General features: G+C 41.7%; 1 protein-coding gene and 1 pseudogene across 13 annotated transcripts in view; both read left to right on the top strand.

Moving 5' to 3' along the window:
• ABI1 (abl interactor 1) overlaps positions 1 to 19733 on the top strand; it is a 141103-nt gene that overhangs the window by 53944 nt on the left and 67426 nt on the right. The gene's annotated exons all lie outside the window — the stretch shown is intronic.
• Positions 1373 to 19191, top strand: LOC135231275 (suppressor of SWI4 1 homolog; annotated as a pseudogene).

Here is a 19733-nt window from a genome sequence, read left to right as displayed (position 1 = left end):
CTCTTCTTAGAAAAAATTTGCTAACCCCTGTTGTAGTGTTACACAAACATTTATTTCAAAAATTAAAAAATGATCTTGGGGTTTTACACCAATTTCTTCAACTACTTTACATGTAATTTTTTAAACATTATGTTTCTGGAAGTTCATTTGCTAAAATTTCTGAAGAAGCCACAAATTGTGAGGAATAGGGCTTGTGCAGGTTGCATGATAATACAGATTTTATGTTTATGGCTTCATTCCTACTTTTTCCTCAGCTTATAGGGGTTAGCATGTGTAAGAAATTGTGGAAGAAGTTTCTTTAGAAGTTTGGTATCTAATTCAAGGTTTTATGGTCTGAAATAAATAAGAAGAAAGGTATATAGTAGTAATACATTTGTTTTGTGGTTGAGTATGTGATTGGATTTGGTCCTCACTGAAGTTTGTATAAAAGTCATGTTGGAGAGCTGCCTTGTTAGTTTGTTTTATAAGCAGTTTTTGCTGCCATAGAACAGACGATCAAGGGATAATAGTTCATTTGCAGGAAGCGTCTCAAAACTATTGCCCATATACTGATACTCGAAGTCTAGTGTATTTATGTAAGTAGATTGCTCACATTTATAATTCTGTAAAAGAATGGTTATTCAGCATTTTAAGTAACTGAAATTTCCTACTTTAATCATGTTAATGCAAGTCTTTTTAATATATATGCCTTGTTTTTGTATTTACAAGTAGACTGTCTCTGACAGAATTTGCATGTTTTCTATGCATAAAAGAGCCCCTGGTAACTGCATATCTGGATGAATAACCCGAAAGCACTTTCTCTTTTCCTGGCTCTATTATTTTTTCCTCTGGGGCAGATGAGATTAGGGTCTACAATAACAAAATTGATTTGGGAAACATGAGTGTAAAATTTTTGAGGTTTGTACATTCCCTTTTCCTTCTTTGTACATTCCCTTTTCCTTCTTTCTGCATCTGTATTCAGCACTGCAGCTACTTGTAGATTATTTGTGCCTAGGCATAGTTCAAGGATTAGTGCTATTTTCTCAGTTTTTTTTTGATTTGTGAAAAAAAAGAGATAAAGCTAGTGTTCATATATATTATAAGTTAGTGAAATGCGAAATGTTGTCAAGGCTTCTATGTATTCTAAGATTGTCATTTCAATTATTTTTTTTGGTGTTAAAATGATAATTCATTGTAGTTTTTTTTTTCTAATGTCCTTATTGGCCAATAAATTGGCAGAAATACTTTTGACTTCTTTCTTTACCTGTCTTTTTAAAACAATTTACTGATTTGTGAAATCCAAACTTACTGTAACCCAAGCTGTTTCATCTCCCAGTTCCTTCTTCTGACACGTGAATGTACACCAACCCACCAGCCTACCTCTGAATGAACAAAGAGTGAAAGAGACTTGGACCAGCAACCTTAGAGGATGAGAAGACTATTTTATTTTAGGATAAATAAGGGCAAAGCCATGAGTTTACTTTGTATTCCAGAATAAACTATCTGAGGACTGTGCCTCTGGTAATGATGGAGTTGTCCCTACCAAACCAGCCTTCCCACCCACAGGTAACTTAAACTCTGATCAAAATATTAAAAAAAAACTATCTAAAAAGCAACTAACAGCAGCCAGAGGGCATTAGTCTACACTTAGAAGAAGGAAATAGCCTTGGTGAATTTGCGCTTTTACAGCCAGTTGGCATCATGCTAGGCAGCTAAAACATAGGTAGAAAATTGCATCTTGCTTGATGAACCAGAGGGCAGAGTTAAAGTGACCACAACGGCTGGAAAATGTGGGGAAAAAGAGACCTGGAGAGAGGGAGCGCCAAATTTTGCATTATGATTTCCCATATCACTGGCTGACCCCTCAACTATGCATGTGTGGAGCTAACTCTAGCAGCCCAGCTAAGGCTAAAAGAACTGAGCAAAGATTTGAGCTGCTACCCATCTTAGAGGAGACAGTTTGGAGTTTAAGTCCAGCCAACTCTACTATAAACATTTTTCAGAGGAATATAACAGGATTTAGAGTTTCTACATGGTATCACTTACCGTAATAAGATATAATCCAAAATTACTAGACCTGTGAAGAAAACACGGGAAAACATGACCCATACTCAAGAGAAATGGCAGTCAACAGAGATCAGCCTTGGGGTGATACACATGTTGAACAAATAGCTATCTCTTTCTTTGACCAATCCTGAACTTGGGTTGGGGCCTTGAAACTTTTTATAGTCAAAGAGAATTTCAAGATACTGATTCTAGTCTCATTCCTCAGTATTTTTTCCTCACGCATCCCAAGCTTTCACTGGCATTTAACAGTTTGCTAGTCTCTTCCATTAGTACTACTCACTTTCCCTCCTTCTTTGTGTGCTTCTTCTCCTGTAAAGCATTACTTGTTTAGTCAGTGTATGAGTCAAGGTCCAGGAAACAGAAACCACTGTAGGCATTTCAAGCAAAAATTAGGTCTCCCCATCTAACTCCCAGAACACAAAGAACTGACCCCCTAGGGAGGCTATAACATATAACTTCTGAGGATGACACTGGAATTACTGAGTTTAAGAACTTGGTTCAGGGATTTCAGACCAAGGATAAAAAGCTTCTGTCACTGTTGCTACCTCATCTTCCTCTTGACACCCACAAAACTGGTAACTGGGCAGTGGAGCTTGGAGTCTAGCCATTGCATCCACTGCAAGTGCCGAATGGACACCGGGGTACCACTTTGAAGAAAATCTCTTATGTCAACTTGTTTGCCAGTAGAAAGTAATGTAAAGCGGTAGTAAGAGATCTCCACCCAACTTTCGGTTTCTGTATCCATGAAAGTGTATTTCGTTGTATTCCAGAAGCCTAGCTATGAAAATGACTGGAGAGTGTTGTTCTTAGCTTTTTAGTTTCTGCAGGGCAAGTAGGTCCTCTTGGGAGGCTGGGTTGGGGAAGGTAGAATGAAGATTGGGTGGGCTAGTGTTACAGCCTACATTGAAGTTGTCTGTGCTCCCTTGGCACTTTAAGCACATACCAAATGTTACTTTTACTGTGTGGCATCGTGTTTTTTTCTTGTAGTTGGGGAACAGGTTGTCTTACTACTCAGTTTTTAAAATCTTTAGACTCTAGCTCTATACTAGGCATAGACTTAAGCATTCAATAAATATTAAAATTTCTTCGGGAGAGGCTGGTATGTATAGTGTTAAATACAGTAGAGGAAAGTATATAATAAACACTGTAATAGAAGAAAAAGTCCCATGGGCATACAATTTGGATGGCATTAAAGGAGTGACATTTGAGTTGGGCCTTGACATGGAGTACAAATGCTTTTCAGTCTTAGGTAATATCAGACAAAGACATGGATGGCTTCCTTGTTCAGAGTGACTGGGATGTAGAGTGTAATGTTTGGAATGAGGAATATAGCTGGAGGTTAGTTTGGAAAAATACATCCAAAGTTCTAAATTACAATTTATTTCCCTTGGGTTGGATTTCGTTGATGAGGCTGAATGATGATGGCTTGTGCTGTGTTAGGGGAGTAGGCGGTATCCTTTTGCTTCTTCTGTGCCTCCAGCTTGGTCCTGGAACTGTACAGCTGCTGAATCAGAGCAGCAGGCTTAGCAGAAATAAAGAGAAGAGTATTAGTCCTTCTGAGCCATCACATGGCAGGCTGACATGATTAAGCCCTGAATCAAAGGAAAGACAGTATCTTTTGGAAATTGGGAGACTTCGTTCTTTGTGTTCGAAGTAAATAGCAGGCTATCCTGCTTCTGTTCAGTATGCTTTTTGGAGAAATCAATCACCCATGCCCACATTCTGCTTCAAATAGTCCATTTGTAAGGTTGAAGAAGCAAGCCTCCAATCCCCTCCCTCTTGATCACAAAGTTTGGACCAATCCATTTCTTAGTTCAGCCCTAATAATAGTGTAACAATGGACTGTTTTCGTCTCACTTAGAACGAGGACTGTCTTTTTCAGAAAGGGATTTTAGAACCAGCCTTCTTACAGTCTGATTATAACAGCTGGTTTGGGAGTCACCGTTCTAGATCTCATATTCTTTTTGTCTGTAAACCTTTCACCAGGCTACAGCTTGAACCTTCTAATTATTTTCTGAGGCTTTATAATAGCCTGATCTTATTTCAAAGCCTGGAAATGGTTTTTCATTTTTTAAAGTTTGAAGTTCAGATTCCTTAGCATGGCATAGAAGGCTCATTGTGATCTGGTCTCTGCCAGCTCTTGTACTCCTGCCATGCTGAACTTGTTGAAGTGTTTCAAACACAGGATGTAAATTTGTTCTACCTGGAATTCACTTTGTCCAGTCTGTTCTACTTAACACAAGCACCACCTCTTCTATGAAGTCTTTGCTGATTAGCTCATGGTAGAGTTAGTACTGGCTTTCTCTTTGTCCTGTGCCATCTGATTTGTTCCTACTTTCATCACTGACTTTGGGTATATGTCTTTTTCTCCTACCTCACTCCTTAAAGGTAAAGACTGTGTTTTATTTCTCTCTGTACCCTCAGTACGTAGTAACTGGCACTTAATAAGCATCTGGATAAATAGAAGTTAAATGAGTAAGTCAGTGTGGTATGGTGTGCTTTGGAGTTGTACAGACCTGGCTTTGAATCTTAGTTTTGTCACTGTGATTTGTTCAAATTAACTAACGTCTTTTAGTTTTCTTATACCCCAAATTGGGACAATAGTACTGACCTTAGAGATTGTTAAGTTTAAATGAGGAATTGCACATAGAGCATTTAGCCTAGCACCTGGGTATAAAATGTTGGCATTGTTAATCATATTTTTCATCGCTTCTTTCTTCTACAGTCAACCCCCCTCATCCTCCCCCCTCCAATTAATATTTAAGCATGTTCATATTTTCCCATCTTAAAAAACGCTTTCCGTACCAAACTCTGAGGTACTGCCTTTCTCCCCTGACAGTTCATAATCCAAGTTCTTGAATTCACTGTCTCATGGCATCTGCCTCCTCCAAACAGTATATGCCTCAGTGCATTGTCATCTGTCTTTGTCTCCCACTACTCCATGGAAGGTGTTTTTGCACAAGATCAGCAATGGTATCTTTGTTCTAAATCTAATAAGTTTTTTTTTTTTTTTTTAGTTTTATTGAACCCGTCAGCCGATCCTTGGGAGAAAGTCATGGCAGAGTCCATGTAAAGATTATAGCCTTGGAAACCTTGTAGGGCAGCTCTACTCTGTCCAATAGGGTCACTATGAGTTGAAATTGATGACAACAGATACCTTCCATGGGGCCTGGCTTGGAGTAGATCCTTGAGCCTTTGAATTATCAGTATAGCACTTCAGAAAATCTGTAGACCTTTGCAAATAGGGCAGAGGTGTCAATTTTGTTTGAATGGAGAAGGTTCTCTGTTCCAAAGCAAAACGAATGTACTCTAGTATAATCCTGAATTGCCACTGATTTGGTTCAGAATCTTCAATAGATCACTTCCTATGGCCACTAAAGGTATTTTTGCTTGCCTGTTCCCTGAAGTTGAAGCGTGAGGAATCAAAAACAACAAAAATATTGAAGTGGATTAGAACCTGTGGTTAGATATTGTCCATGTTTGGATTCCTCTCTGTACTACCACTCTGCTTGGCAATTCTTGTGAAATGGCCATGCAGAATCTATTCAGCCAAGACATAGGAGAGAGGATTGATTTTGGCTATATATTTTTCACCTTTGTACTCATTACTTTTCTTTAAAACCCACACCTATCTCTATCAGATGATGTCATGTCTATCCTTAAACTTTGCCTTCAGGATAAAGGCTAGGTTGTTGGCATAGTATTGATGCAAGCATGATCTTGTCTCCTCTTGCCTCACTAGCTTCATTCCTTTCCCTTTCTTGCCTCATACTCTGTGCTTCAAATATCCTAATTCATTTACTGTTCCAGCAGTGTGCCTTTGTAATAGCTACTCCCCTTTGTTTGGAACATCTGTCTATTCTATTTCCTTTGCCTGGCTAATACCTGCTCATTCTTGAGGCTTCAGCTTAATTATCTCTGGCTCATGGAAACCTTTTTCTTGGTTCCAAAAGTCTAGGCTTGCTCTTTGCTAGTACTTCTGTGCATATCCCTATGTGACAGATAACTTCTAATTGATCTTCCTGATCCATTCTTCATCCTTCTCCCCACTGCAGCTTTGCCCTGAGAGGCTTCCCTGTATGGTTTATGTCAGCGGGTGTATGTGACTTTTGGCTTCAGGCTGAGTTCCGCCAATGTAGAACACAGGCTGGTTTCTTCCCTGTGAGTTCAGTCTGGGCTCCCTGTAGTTAGATATTGCCTGTGTTTGCGTTTCTCTCTGGTGACCTTCTCTGTGGGACTGTCTTTTCCAATTTCCATTAGTCTTTCCTACCCCTGATCCCTGTGGATTTAGGGGTTCTACTCCTGCTACTAGAGCTCCAGTTTCTGTATCTTCCCTTGTTCTACTCCTTGCCCCTGCTTCGTGTTTAGTTCCTTTTAAATAAATGCTCCTTGATTATCCTAATTGGAAGATCTTGTCAGTTGCCGATTGGGTGTCTGGCTAGCATATGTTACCATGCATTATTTGAAGTATTTCTTTCTCTTCAACAATTGCCTGTTTTTGCCTTTGCCTCTACTTAGGTAAATAGGAGGCTCAGCTGGTGAAGTTCTAAGGCTCCCTCTTCCCGCAGTATGAGTTGCCATGGAGTCGATTCTGACTCATAGCAAGCCCATATGTGATCTTTTGGAAGTAGATCACCAGGCATTTCAGGTGCCTCTGAGTGGACTCAGTCTTCAACTTCTCAGTTACCAGCTGAGCATGTTAACTGTTTGCACTAACCAGGGCTGTTGCTTTTGTTTGTATTATAAAAAAAGCCTTTCCAATCAGTGACTACAAGGAAGAAAATCTTAAACTTTTTTTCATGGCATTTAAAGCTCTTTAATGGTCTGGTACCTGCCTATGCTGACAGTATGCGCATATGCAGACATATTATTGGGGTTCTGTGTTAACTGTTTCCATAGCATCTGTCTTCAGCTTAGTTCTCTAGAGGAGCTGAACCAGTGAAATATGTATATATATATATATAACAAAATCCAGAAACCAACCAGTTGCCGTTCAGTCAATTCTGACTCCTAGCGACCTTATAGGACAGAGTAGAACTGCCCCATAGGGTTTCCAGGGAGTGGTTAGTGGATTCGAACTGCTGTCCTTTTGGTTAACAGCCGTAGTTCGTAACCCCTGTGCTACCAGGGCTCCATAAATATATGTATATATAAAAAAAATAGAGAGATTTAATTCAAGGAAATGGCTTACATAGTTGTGGAGGCTGGTAATTCCCAAAATCTGTTGGTCAGGCATCAGGCTGGAGGCATCTCTTGACTCACGTGGTTGCAGAGGCTGACAAACCCAAAGTCAGTAGGTTAGGTAGCAGCCTGCTGGCTCATATCTCAAGAGCTGGAGGTCAGATGATGACGAGTTGAGTACAGGATTCAGAGTGTGGGCTTTGCTGGAACATCTATTTTACACACTGGAGGCAGGCCACACCCCTGAGGAAACTCCCTTTTCAACTGATTGGCCGCTCATAGCAGATCTCATCACAGAGGTGACTACATTACATTACACTGTAGAAGACCAATCAGCCCAATGTCTGCCAAAGCACTGAGAATCATAGCCTAGCCAACTTGACACATAACGTTAACCATCACAGCCCATACCTTGTTAACTTGGCACCTGTACACATCTCCTTAAACCATACATAATCTCTGAATAAAGATAATTATAAAGTCATACTCGTGCCTAACATGATACAACTAATATGTTTACAACCAAAATGCACTGGCCCCGTTTACATCTTATATTTTATAAGTAATGAGATAAGGGAGGGAAGAAAACAAAAATATTTTATTTATAATGTAATGTCTATTTGGCCAGTGTCTGATCACATACATGTCCATGGTCTGGCACGTGCCCTCTGGGGGATGCCCACCTGCCCTTCATGGTGCTTAGCAGCTTTGTCCCCCATGGCATACATGTGGTGAAGCTCATGGCCACCGTGTTCCAGAATCTGTTCCCCTCCATCAGTGCGCACAAGGTAAACCTGAACAATGTCAAGTGCTGCCTCCTCCTCATCCAACTCTCACGAGCTGAATTTCTGCCATTATAGCATCAAAGTTGTTCCTGTGGGTGCAAGTTGCAGGGTGAAGAAGCTTCTCCAGGAGAAGTTCCCCAACATGAGCTGTCTGCAGGACATCAGCGAGCTTCTGGCCATGGGTGCAGAGCTGTCACAGAGCAAGGGGGAGCCCGAATTGAGCACAACATTACGGAGCTGCCCTAGGCCACTGTTGGGTGCGGCAACATGCAGACCCAGTAGAGTGCTGTGCAGGTCACAGGGTCAGTCCTGGCATGATGTTGCAGCTCATCAAGATCCAGGAGGGTGTTGGGGAGGGGAACGTCCTGTTCCACAGTTTTGTGCAAAAGATGAAGGAGCTACAGGCCATCCTGGTGGCCAAGGGGGAGAGGCTGTGGCTGAAGGCCCAGAGGCAGCATCAGCAGGCCCACAATGCACAGCACAAGTGGGAGTAGGGAGGACCCACAGAAGAGGAGCCTAGTGGGCATGAAGAGAGCACAGGCAGAGGCCAATGGGGACAGTGATGCCGCGGACCCAGGGGCCCCACTGGAGGCTGAGGGGGCTGGCTGACCTGAGGAGGAGGGTGAAGCTGAGTGTTTCTGCCAGGGGGTGGGTGAGGAACCTGATGAGGACATGTTCCCTGGGCTGATTAAACGGAGGAATCTGGCTGGGCCTCCATGGAACAAGCAGTGGGGTAAAGGATCGGAGGCCAGACTGAGTCGGTTACTGGAAGCCTCCGAAGCCTGAGGGCAGGTCCCTTGCAGCCCAGGCCACGCTGGAGCCTAAAGGGGCTGCCCAGCACTGTGTGCAGGGCCAGGTATGGCCGTCTAAGAGAGAGGCCTGAGCCTCACAGCAAGGCCGATAGAATGCCCCCAAATGGGGCTGAGAGACACTGCCCTGGGGCTCCGGCCAGGCTCCAGGTGCAGCCTTCGGTTTTCTTTATTATAAAGGAGCTGTTTCCCTAACTCCACCTTCGCCCCCACAACATATGACTGACATTCCCAAAAAGAGATAACAAAATCAAACAAACCTTTCCCTTCCTTTCTCTGGGGAGTGCCCACAGCCCTACTCAGCAGTGAGCTGGTCCTGCAGCCCCCCACCCTTGGGAACAGGCGCTTCTGCTGCTGGGAGGAGTAGGCACCTTATCTTGTTCCTGAGTGCCCAAGGTTGGCAGACACTGCGGGGCTTGGCCTAGGTGGGGGTACTAGGTCACTGAGACCACTCCTCTGCTGCCTGGGCCTGCGCCTAGAACCTCTTTGCAGTCCCCTCTATGGGGCTGCAAGTTGCAGGCTGGGCCAACCTGCCAAGCGCTCACCTGAGGGCTCTGCAGAGGGAGGTGCCCTGCCACATACCACAATAGCAGACCCTGGGCCTGTGGACTCAGGTGTTCATACAACGTCCAAATCGCATAATGCCCTCTTTCACAGAATGTATCATGGACGTTAAGCCACACATACCTGTATATATATGGTCAACACACTTATAATAGAACAAGGAAGAAATATAACAATCACACTCTTTGTTTCTACAACTAGCATGTGGTTGTAACTGGTGTTTAGAGCTACCTTCTTCCACCACTCATTCCATATTCCCTTTGGCCTCAGCAAACACCTCAGCAGGTTGTGATTCTTTGCCCAGTGGGATGACCCAAACCTTCATTCCTGAAGGGTCTCAGCCATTAGTAGTCATGTTGAAATTGGGTTGCTGTAGTTTTCCATTGACTTTAATCACAGGACATGGTAGTACTAAAACACACCCTAACGGATCCCCTGTATTCCAGACATACTCTTCTTTACCTCCATTATGAAATATCAATCCAATTTCCTTTCGGTAATCAGGATCAATCACACCATCCAGTATGGTAACTCCCTTCTGTGCCTGTTGATCCAGAGCCATAAAGAGCCCAAAGTGGCCAGAAGGCATTCTTACATTCCAGATCAATGGAATCAGTGATGTGTCTCCAGGTGGGAGCATTCTTCCCTTTGAAACTAAGACTTCTAGACCTGCAGAGCATAAGATTACTGGGACAGGAAGCAAAAATCTTGCAAGTCGGTCACTAGTGGTAATAGTGAGTGATGCCACTCCCATTTCTACTCCTTGATTATTGGACCTGTGAATCCTGGCTATGGGAGAAACAGCACCATATATTAGGTGCTGGTTTAGAGCATATACAGCCTCCTGGAGAACATTGCCCCAACCCTGCAAAGTGTTGCCACCTACCTGCCACTGTAATTGTGCCTTTAGAAGGCCATTCTATTCTTCTTTCAAGCCAGTTACTTTGGGATGATGGGGAACATGGTAAGACCAGTGAATTCCATGAGCACGGGCCCATTGCTGCAGTTTAGTTGCTATGACGTGAGCAAATAAAGGCAATGCTATGTGGAATACCGTGACGGTGGATGAGGCATTCTCTTAGTCCATGGATGATAGTTTTGGCAGAAACATTGCATGCAGGAAAAGCAAATCTGTATCCAGAACAAGTATATATCCCAGTAAGAACAAAATACTGCTCTTTCCATGATGGAAGCAGTCCAGTGTTTGCCAAAGCACTGAGAATCATAGCCTAGCCAAGGTGCCACATAACATTAACCATCACAGCATCTTATGCTTTCCCTTCATAAATTTATTGTTTGAATTACGTAGCTATTTGTCCAATTATTCGGTAACTGTCTTCCATGGGTATCTGTCACGGTCATTGCCATATTCCCAGTGCCTGGCATGCATGCATCCATCCATTTATTCAACCAATAAAAGGGAAAAAAGTTAGAGTGGTAGGTAACAGAATCTTCTTTGGAGGAGCATGATACAGAAGTTAAGGCCATTAGAATTTGTTATGGATTGAATTGTGTCCCCCCAAAATGTAGGTCAACTTGGCTAGGCTGTGATTCCCAGTTTTGTGTGGTTACCCTCCATTTTGTGATATGATGTTATTATACTATGTGTTGTAAATCCTACCATCCATGATGTTAATGAGGCAGGATTAGAGGCAGTTATGTTAATGAGACAGGGTACAATCTTACAGGATTAGGTTGTATTTTGAGTGAATCTCTTTTGAAATATAGAAGATAGAAGTGAACATAGAGGAGAGAGAACTCAGTACCACCACCAAGCAAGAGGAGCCAGGAGTGGAGTGCGTCCTTTGGACCCAAGGTGCCTGCACTGAGAAGCTCCTAGACCAGGGGAATATTGATGACAAGAACCTTCCCCCATAGCCAAAAGAGAGAGAAAGCCGTCCCGTGGCGTTGGCACCCTGAATTTGGACTCTTAGCCACCTAAATTTTGAGAGAATAAATTTCTCTTAAAGCCATCCTCTTGTGGTATTTCTGTTATAGCAGCGTTAGATAACTAAGACAAAATTCTTCCTGGTTTTGTGTGGGCTATCCCTTTTAATAGCAATTGGTGAAAAATCAGCGTATCTCCCTTTATAGAGAAGTCTTACTTGGTTGTGTTCCTCTGCACGTTATATGGAATATTGATCACTAAATGTCTCTGAATCAGTGTACTCAAAAAAATGTCATATACTCACTTTTATGACTAAATAATAAAGATGACTTTAAACAGTTTTTTTAGGAACAATTTTAAACTTACAGAAAAGTTGTAAGTACAGAACAGAGAACTTTTTGTTGTGAGCCGTGTGAGAATAACTTGCTGTTGAGAGCCCATCACCCCTAAATACTTTAGTATACATTTTCCAGAAACGAGTACATTCTGTTGCATAACCACAACACAGTCATCAAAATCAGGTAATTAACACTGATACATTGCTGCCATCTAATCCTCAATTCTATTCAGGTTTACCAATTGTTTCAATACCTTTCAATAGGAAAATGATCCGGTTCAGAAACATGCATTACACTTAGTTATCAGGTCTCCTTTCTTTTCTTCAATCTGGAACAATTCCTCAGTCTCCCCTTGATTCATCTGACCGTGACACTATTGAAAATTACAGGGTAGTTATTTTGTAGAATGTCTCTCGATGTGGGAATGTTTGATGTTTCCTCATGATTAGATTCAGATGATAACATTAAAGGTGACTTTTTGAAAGCAGGCAGCTTTCTATTTAAAAACAACTCCCATTATCTTAATTAAAAATGAAAGCAGAACCTTATTTTTTGGTTTAAATTTTAATTCTTTATGTATGTGTTTGTAGTTTTGGGGCTTGTGAACCAACCCCATGATAATCTTGAAAGAGAGAGGAAACCTTTAAAGAACCTGGTGTACAAATTGAGGCATAACATCCCTGGAGATATTTTGTAAAAGACCCAGTAAATTTGCCATTATAGGTATTTTTATTTAACTAATCAGGAATAATTTATTTTGTTATATTTTGTCTTTAAGATTGTTCCAATTTAAAATTTCTTTAGCTTCTGAATTGGAGGTGGTACTTGAGAACTTCTAAGGTGTAAATAAATATATTTAATTATGGCAGAACTTCTAAAACAATCCTGCTGATAAAAAAACATTGTGCACATTTCAGCTCTGAAATAATTGGAAAATTCAGACGAAAGCAGTGAGAATCACTGTTCTCAGCTTATTCTTAGGTTTTTGGTTTCCTTTCTAGCCACCTGCAGTTTTATGTGTAATTGCAAGTGTTTGTTTTTTCCAAAACGTTTTCCCCCGATTCTTGGCATGTGAGTAGCTTCTCTAATGCTTTTTTTTGATTTGTTCCTCTTGAAGAGCATTGTGCTAGTTAGCCCAAATTTATAATCAGTACACGTTACAAAGCCTTCATCAAGTATTTAATTTTATTTTTAAAATATTTATAAAAATACAGTGTTATGACAGAATAAAGCACTCTCTTCTGCTAGTAATTCTTTTTGTTATGGCTTATTTTGTCTACATTGTTATATTAACATGTTGCAAGTTAATACATAGAATGTGTCTTTTCCATTTTCTTATTTTCAGCCATTTCTGATCCTTTTAGATTTGTCTCTTATAAGCATACAACTGGATTTAAAAAAAACAAAAACAAAAACACACAGTGTGTGTTTTCTTTTAACTTGGAGTATTTATTGCATTTAATTTGATACAGTTATTAATATATTTGGGCTTAAATTAACTATCATTATGTTGTGCTTTCTATTCATGTCTTCTGTTTCTTTTCTCTCATTTCTTACCTTCTGTCATGGGTTGAATTGTGTCCCCCCACAAATATGTGTCAACTTGGCTAGGCCATGATTCCCAGTAGTGTGTGGTTGTCCTCCATTTTGTGATCTGATGTAATTCTCCTCCATTTTTAATGTGTTGTAAATCCTGACCTTTATATGTTAGTGAGGCAGGATCAGTGTGTGGTGTATCTTGAATCATAGCCTTATAAGATGGTATGACTTCACACCCTTAAGTCATACCCTTGCTTGAGTCACACCTTTTTTTTAAATTGTGCTTTAAGTGAAAGTTTACAGCTCAAGCTAGTTTCTCATACAAAAGTTTATACACACATTGTTATGTGACCCTAGTTATTCTCTCCAGAATGTGACAGCACACTTCTCCTTTCCACTCTGGATTTCCCCGTGTCGATTCAGCCAGCTCCTATCCTTTTCTGCCTTCTTATCTCACCTCTGGACAGGAGCTGCCCATTTAGTCTCATGTATCTACTTGAACTAAGAAGTACACTCTTCACGAGTATCATTTTATGACTTATACTCCAGTCTAATCTTTGAAGAGTTGGATTTGGGAACGGTTTTAGTTCTGGGCCGTGTCTTCTGGGGTTCCTTCAGCCTCAGTCAGACCATTAAGTCTGGTCTTTTTACTAGAATTTGAGTTCTGCAGCCCACTTTTCTCCTGCTCTGTCAGGGGCTCTGTGTTGTGTTCCCTGTCAGGGTGGTCATTGGTGGTAGCTGGGCACCATCTAGTTCTTCTGGTCTCAGGCTGATGGATTCTCTGGTTTATGTGGCCCTTTCTCTTTGAGTCACACCTTTTATCTTATATGAGATAAAAGGAGAGAGAAGTGAGTAAAGGTGGGAGGGACTTCACTCCACCAAGAAACAGGTAGTGGGAGTGGAGTGCGTCCTTTGGACCCGGAGTCCCTGTGTTGAGAACCTCCTAGACCCAGGGAAAGATTGATGCCCAGATGCATGGGATCGCCAAGGAATGTTGGGCCTACAGATGTTGAAAGGAGATAAGTACTTTCCCCCAGAGCCAACAGAGAAAGCCTTGCCCAAGAGCTGGTGCTCTGAATTTGGACTTCTAGCCTCCTAACGATGAGAGAAGAAATTTCTGTTTGTTAAAGCCATTCACTTGTATTTCTGTTACAGCAGCCGAAGATAACTATGGCATCTTCTTTGGAATTAACATTCTTTGGAGACCTTATTATGTGTATGTGTGCATGCATATGTATGCACATGTGTATGTATGTTGACTCTGGCTTATTGTGAATTATTTCCTTACGTTTTATAAATTTTGGTTGGGAACTCATCTCAAGATTTTAAGAGCTCATATTTGAGATCTCTGTGTAGCCTAAGAGATACACATTGCAAAACTAAACTGAAGGTATAGTCCCAGTTTTATTCTCTAAGGTATTTAGGAACACACTCAGTCCAAGATTATAGTTTTTGAACCTGAAAACTTAATGGGAGCATGTTATACTTTCTAGGACAACACCCCGCCCCCCATGTGTTTATTTCCAGTTGCTGCTGTAACAAGTTAATACGAATTTAATGGATTAAAATGTTTTTAATTGGAACTGATCCAAATTTACAGTCTTACAGTTCCAGAGGTCAAAAATCTCAAATGCATTTCATGTTGCGAAAATTAAGGTATCAGCAGGACTGCATTCCTTCTGGAAGTTCTAAGGGAAAATTTATTTTCTTGCCCTTTTTTCAGTTTCTAGAGGATGCCTGCATTCCTTGGCTCACGGCCCCCTTTCTCCACCTTCAAGCCAGCAATAGCCAGCTGAGACTTTCTCACATCGCATCACTCTAACTCTGACTCTCCTGCCTCCAACTTTCAGTTATAAAAGACACTTGTGATTACATTGGGCCTACCTTGATAAATTAGGGTAATTTTCCCACCTTAAGATCCTTAACTTAGTCACATCTGCAGAATTCTTTTTGCCATGTAAGGTGACATATTCACAGGTGGAACATAGTGTCAGGAGTTATCTAAATGCATGAGGGATGAGAATGAGGATCAGCACAAAGCTGGTTCCTATGAGGCAGAGATCAGGTACATGTCCACTTTCCCATTGCTTCATTGTTTCTGACTCCAGTCATTCCCCCATGGCACTCTCTCCTTTTCTGCAGAAGTTCAATAGTTTGTTGCAGTGGGCACAGAGAACTCACAGACCATACTCAACAGATACATGGCTTATTAGGGAAGTAACAGGCTACAACTTGGACTCAGGATCAACTTGGAAATAATAGCAACAATTTGGGATAGTGCCAGGAAGCACAGAGGCAAGGTCTGGAAGGGTCCCCAAAGTGGAGAGCACATCTCTCCCTTCATCAGTGCAGGACAGCTTCTGACCAGGACAGCTCTCTCAGCTGCTGTCTGCTGTCAGGCCTCTCCACCGCTAAATGACCCTACTAATAGTGTAGCAGCTTGCTCAGCTCTGTCAGCTGGCACGTTCAGCTCATAGCCAGTTAGCAGCTTCAGGACCGCTTGGCTCCCTCATGGCTTCTTTGCCAGCTGAGCTTTTAGCCAGCATCTGTCTTTCAACCAGGAGGCCTTGAGAACCTCTGCGTTTCAGCCCTTTATATATCCCAATTCTATTGGAAATCCTGGTGGTGTAGTCGTTAAGTGCTATAGCTGCTAACCAAAAGGTTGACAGTTCACATCCACCAGGTGCTCCTTGGAAACTATGTGGCAGTTCTGCTCTGTCCCATAGGGTTGCTATGAGTCGGAATCTACTTGATGGCAGTGGGTTTTATTAGTTATAAAGTGGGGCCTCCCTCACCAGACCAGAGTTCAACCAATCCTCAATTACCCATGAGCCTTCAGTCAACTCCGTTACTGTTAATTACCAGGCCCGACCAAAGTATCAAACCATCAAGTTGTTTACAGTTTACCCAGGAAATCTCAGTCAACTCAGGGAATCCCCTGAGCAAAAAGTGACAAACCCTCTGGGGTAGAAAACAATGTGGGAGCCTCCACCCCCCACCCCCAAGTTGCTTCTCCAAAGAACTATGGCAAAGTTAAAAGTCCTCAAGGTTTAGGGGGGAAAAAATCTCCCAAGCTGATTTTCCGAAGTACCCAGGCAAAAGGCTATGTAAAGAACTCATTGCACTACAGAAGGTTTTGGGGATTGGGATTGGGAGGGGCATTATCCTGTCCAGTATTGTGTGTGTGTGTGTGTGTGTGTGTGTTTGACACAGACTTAACTTTTGTCATCTCCCAGTGCTTGTGAGTGCATTTTTTTTTCCTAGCCCGATATTTTACCTGGGATGCAGCTTTTCTTGACTCCCAGCTTTTTATGGTGTTTTCAGTGCCATCTTCCCACCTTTAGCAAGCCTGAGGCCTTATGTTTTGTCCCCATATGGACTAAAAGTCCAAGCCCCTTTTTTAGTGGCTGATAAACTGCTACAGAGTAGCTGCAGCCTCTTTCATCTTTTCTGCTCTAGGTTTTAACCCTCCCTTCTTCCTAACCTCCCTGGATTTTCTTTACGCTCTTCAGCATTGGACTACTCATTTAAAAAAGATGTTGTCACAGTCCGCCAAGCGTTTTTAGGTAGTTCATAGTGGGAGAGTTTTCAGGTTACCTAATCTGCCGTATTGCCCTAGTTGTCATTCTTTATATTAGCAAAGTGTTAAGGAGTTTAATAAGACATAAAGTTTATCTTTGCTTTCTTATTATCTTTCAATTTAAAATGCTTTTAATTTAACCTCAATCAAAAAGTCTCAATGAATCTCATCTATAAAAGACCAGCATTGCTTAAAACTCAGTGTCTCTGGTCGAACACCCTCTTTTACTTTTATCAACAAAGTGTACCTGTTTTCTTTAATCTGACCCAGCCTGTCCTGGTTTACTCTGACCCTGCTACTCAGCTAGACCAAGAATATCTCTTACCACACCATTTCTCCCTTACTGACTGTCTCCCGAGGTTCCCTCTTGGTTTTTCTGTTTTCTATTTTTCTGTCTCAACTGAGCCAAAGGCATACTACTTTGCACCCAGCTTCAATCACTGGCCTTCATCCCCCCTCCTTTCTTTTTTCTGATCGAGATGATATATCAATGTATTTAAAAGCCAGTCAAATACTACTTAAGGACTTATAATGAAAAACCAAGTTTCTGCCCCACCTCTTTCTATCCCCAGCCTCATATAGTACCAAGGTGTAAAAGGGCATGGCGGTGGCAGAGTCTGACCTACTCTAATTTCACAAGGGGGAAGGAGAATCAAGATCAGCAGCCCAAGGCTGATGATTCCTGTGAGGCAGAGGTCAGACATGCGTCCGCCCTCTAGCCCTTTTTACTGATTATGACACCGTCTCTCCCATAAAAAAAAAAAAATCTCCCATAGTGCGGTCTATTTCTCTGCCGAGTTCTCTGCCGAGTTCGATAATTTATTGTAGTGGCCACACAGAACTCACAGACAATATAATTGTGGAGTTGATTAGGGAAGTAACAGATTACAGTTAAGTTTCAGGAACACTCAGGATACAGTTCTTCCATTAGGACAGTCTCTTCTCAGCCATGCCTGCAGGCACACTTCTCTCTGGCCCTGGGCCTCTACCCAGCTGGCAAGTGTTACAAAGCACTTTTAGCCCTGCAGATAAGTGCCCAGAGGCATCCCATTCTGCAAGGAGGCCTCCACCCGAAGGCACTCAGCTCTAGCTCTAGCTCCATGAGTCAGCAAACCTAACTCCACCAAGTATCCAGAGGCACCCGACTCCACCAGTAAGCCTCGGCCTGACGATGCTCAGCTCTAGCTCCATGGGTCAGCAAACCCAGCTCCACCAAGTACCCAGAGGCACCCTACTTTGCCAGCAAGCCTCCTGCCCAAAGGCACTCAGCTTTCTTGCTCTGTGGGCCCGAGAAGCCCACTGCACTGTCCCCTGCTGGTCTCTTTTGCTGCCTTTTTTCTGCCACCTTCTCACCATCTTTAGTGTTAACAGCTCTCTCTCACTCTCCTGGTTCCAGGAGCTTCACAGCACAGAGCTTTTTACGCATAGGAACACATATGAATTCATTCATCCTCACAAATACCCTGTTTTACAAATGAAGAAACTGATACACAGAGAGGGCCATGTGACTGCTCGAGATCATACAGCTATTAAATAGCATTATTTGAGCCGTGCAGTCTGACTCTAGAAGCTGTTTCTTGTTACTCTTCTGTACTTAGCTTTAGATTGCTTTTCTGAAGGGGTGCTGGCATTCTGTTCTATATGTGGGCACTCACTTCATCCTTTTTGTTTTGTTTTTTAAGCTATTTTCTTCACTTAAAAAAATAGTTTTAATAGAAGAGTTTGGCAGAGTCTCAGGTTATAAAATAAACATACAAAAATCACTTGGATTCCTCTACATCAACAAAAAGAACATCGAAGAGGAAATAACCAAATCAATACCATTCACAGTAGCCCCCAAGAAGATAAAACACTTAGGAATAAATCTTACCAAAGATGTAAAAGACCTATACAAAGAAAACTACAGAGTACTACTACAAGAAACTAAAAAGGACCTACTAAAGTGGAAAAACATACCTTGCTCATGGATAGGAAGACTTAACATAGTAAAAATGTCTATTCTACCAAAAGCCATCTATACATACAATGCACTCCCGATCCAAATTCCAATGTCATTTTTTAAAGTGATGGAGAAACAAATCACCAACTTCATAAGGAAGGGAAAGAAGCCTCGGATAAGCAAAGCATTACTGAAAAAGAAGAAGAAAGTGGGAGGCCTCACTCTACCTGATTTCAGAAGCTATTATACAGCCACAATAGTCAAAACAGCCTGGTACTGGTACAACAACAGACACATAGACCAATGGAACAGAATTGAGAACCCAGATATAAATCCATCCACATATGAGCAGCTGATATTTGACAAAGGCCCAGTGTCAGTTAATTGGGGAAAACATAGTCTTTTTAACAAATGGTGCTGGCATAACTGGATATCCATTTGCAAAAAACTGAAACAGGACCCATACCTCACACCATGCACAAAAACTAACTCCAAGTGGATCAAAGACCTAAACATAAAGACTAAAACGATAAAGATCATGGAAGAAAATAACTGGAAGCTCCTAAAAATCAAACACCTATGCTCATCTAAAGACTTCACTAAAAGAGTGAAAAGACCACCTACAGACTGGGAAAGAATTTTCAGCTATGACATCTCTGACCAGCACCTGATCTCTGAAATCTATATGATTCTGTCAAAACTCAACCACAAAAAGACAAACAACCCAATCAAGAAGTGGGCAAAGGATATGAACACACACTTCACTAAAGAAGATATTCAGGCAGCTAACAGATACATGAGAAAATGCTCTCAATCATTAGCCATTAGAGAAATGCAAATTAAAACTACGATGAGATTCCATCTCACTCCAACAAGGCTGGCATTAATCCAAAAAACACAAAATAATAAATGTTGGAGAGGCTGCAGAGAGATTGGAACTCTTATACACTGCTGGTGGGAATGTAAAATGGCACAACCACTTTGGAAATCTATCTGGCGTTATGTTAAACAGTTAGAAATAGAACTGCCATACAACCCAGAAATCCCACTCCTCGGAGTATACC

The sequence above is a fragment of the Loxodonta africana genome, chromosome 4 (genome assembly GCF_030014295.1).
Source record: "Loxodonta africana isolate mLoxAfr1 chromosome 4, mLoxAfr1.hap2, whole genome shotgun sequence".
NCBI lineage: Eukaryota > Metazoa > Chordata > Mammalia > Proboscidea > Elephantidae > Loxodonta > Loxodonta africana.
This window is presented reverse-complemented; position numbering and strand designations above follow the sequence as displayed.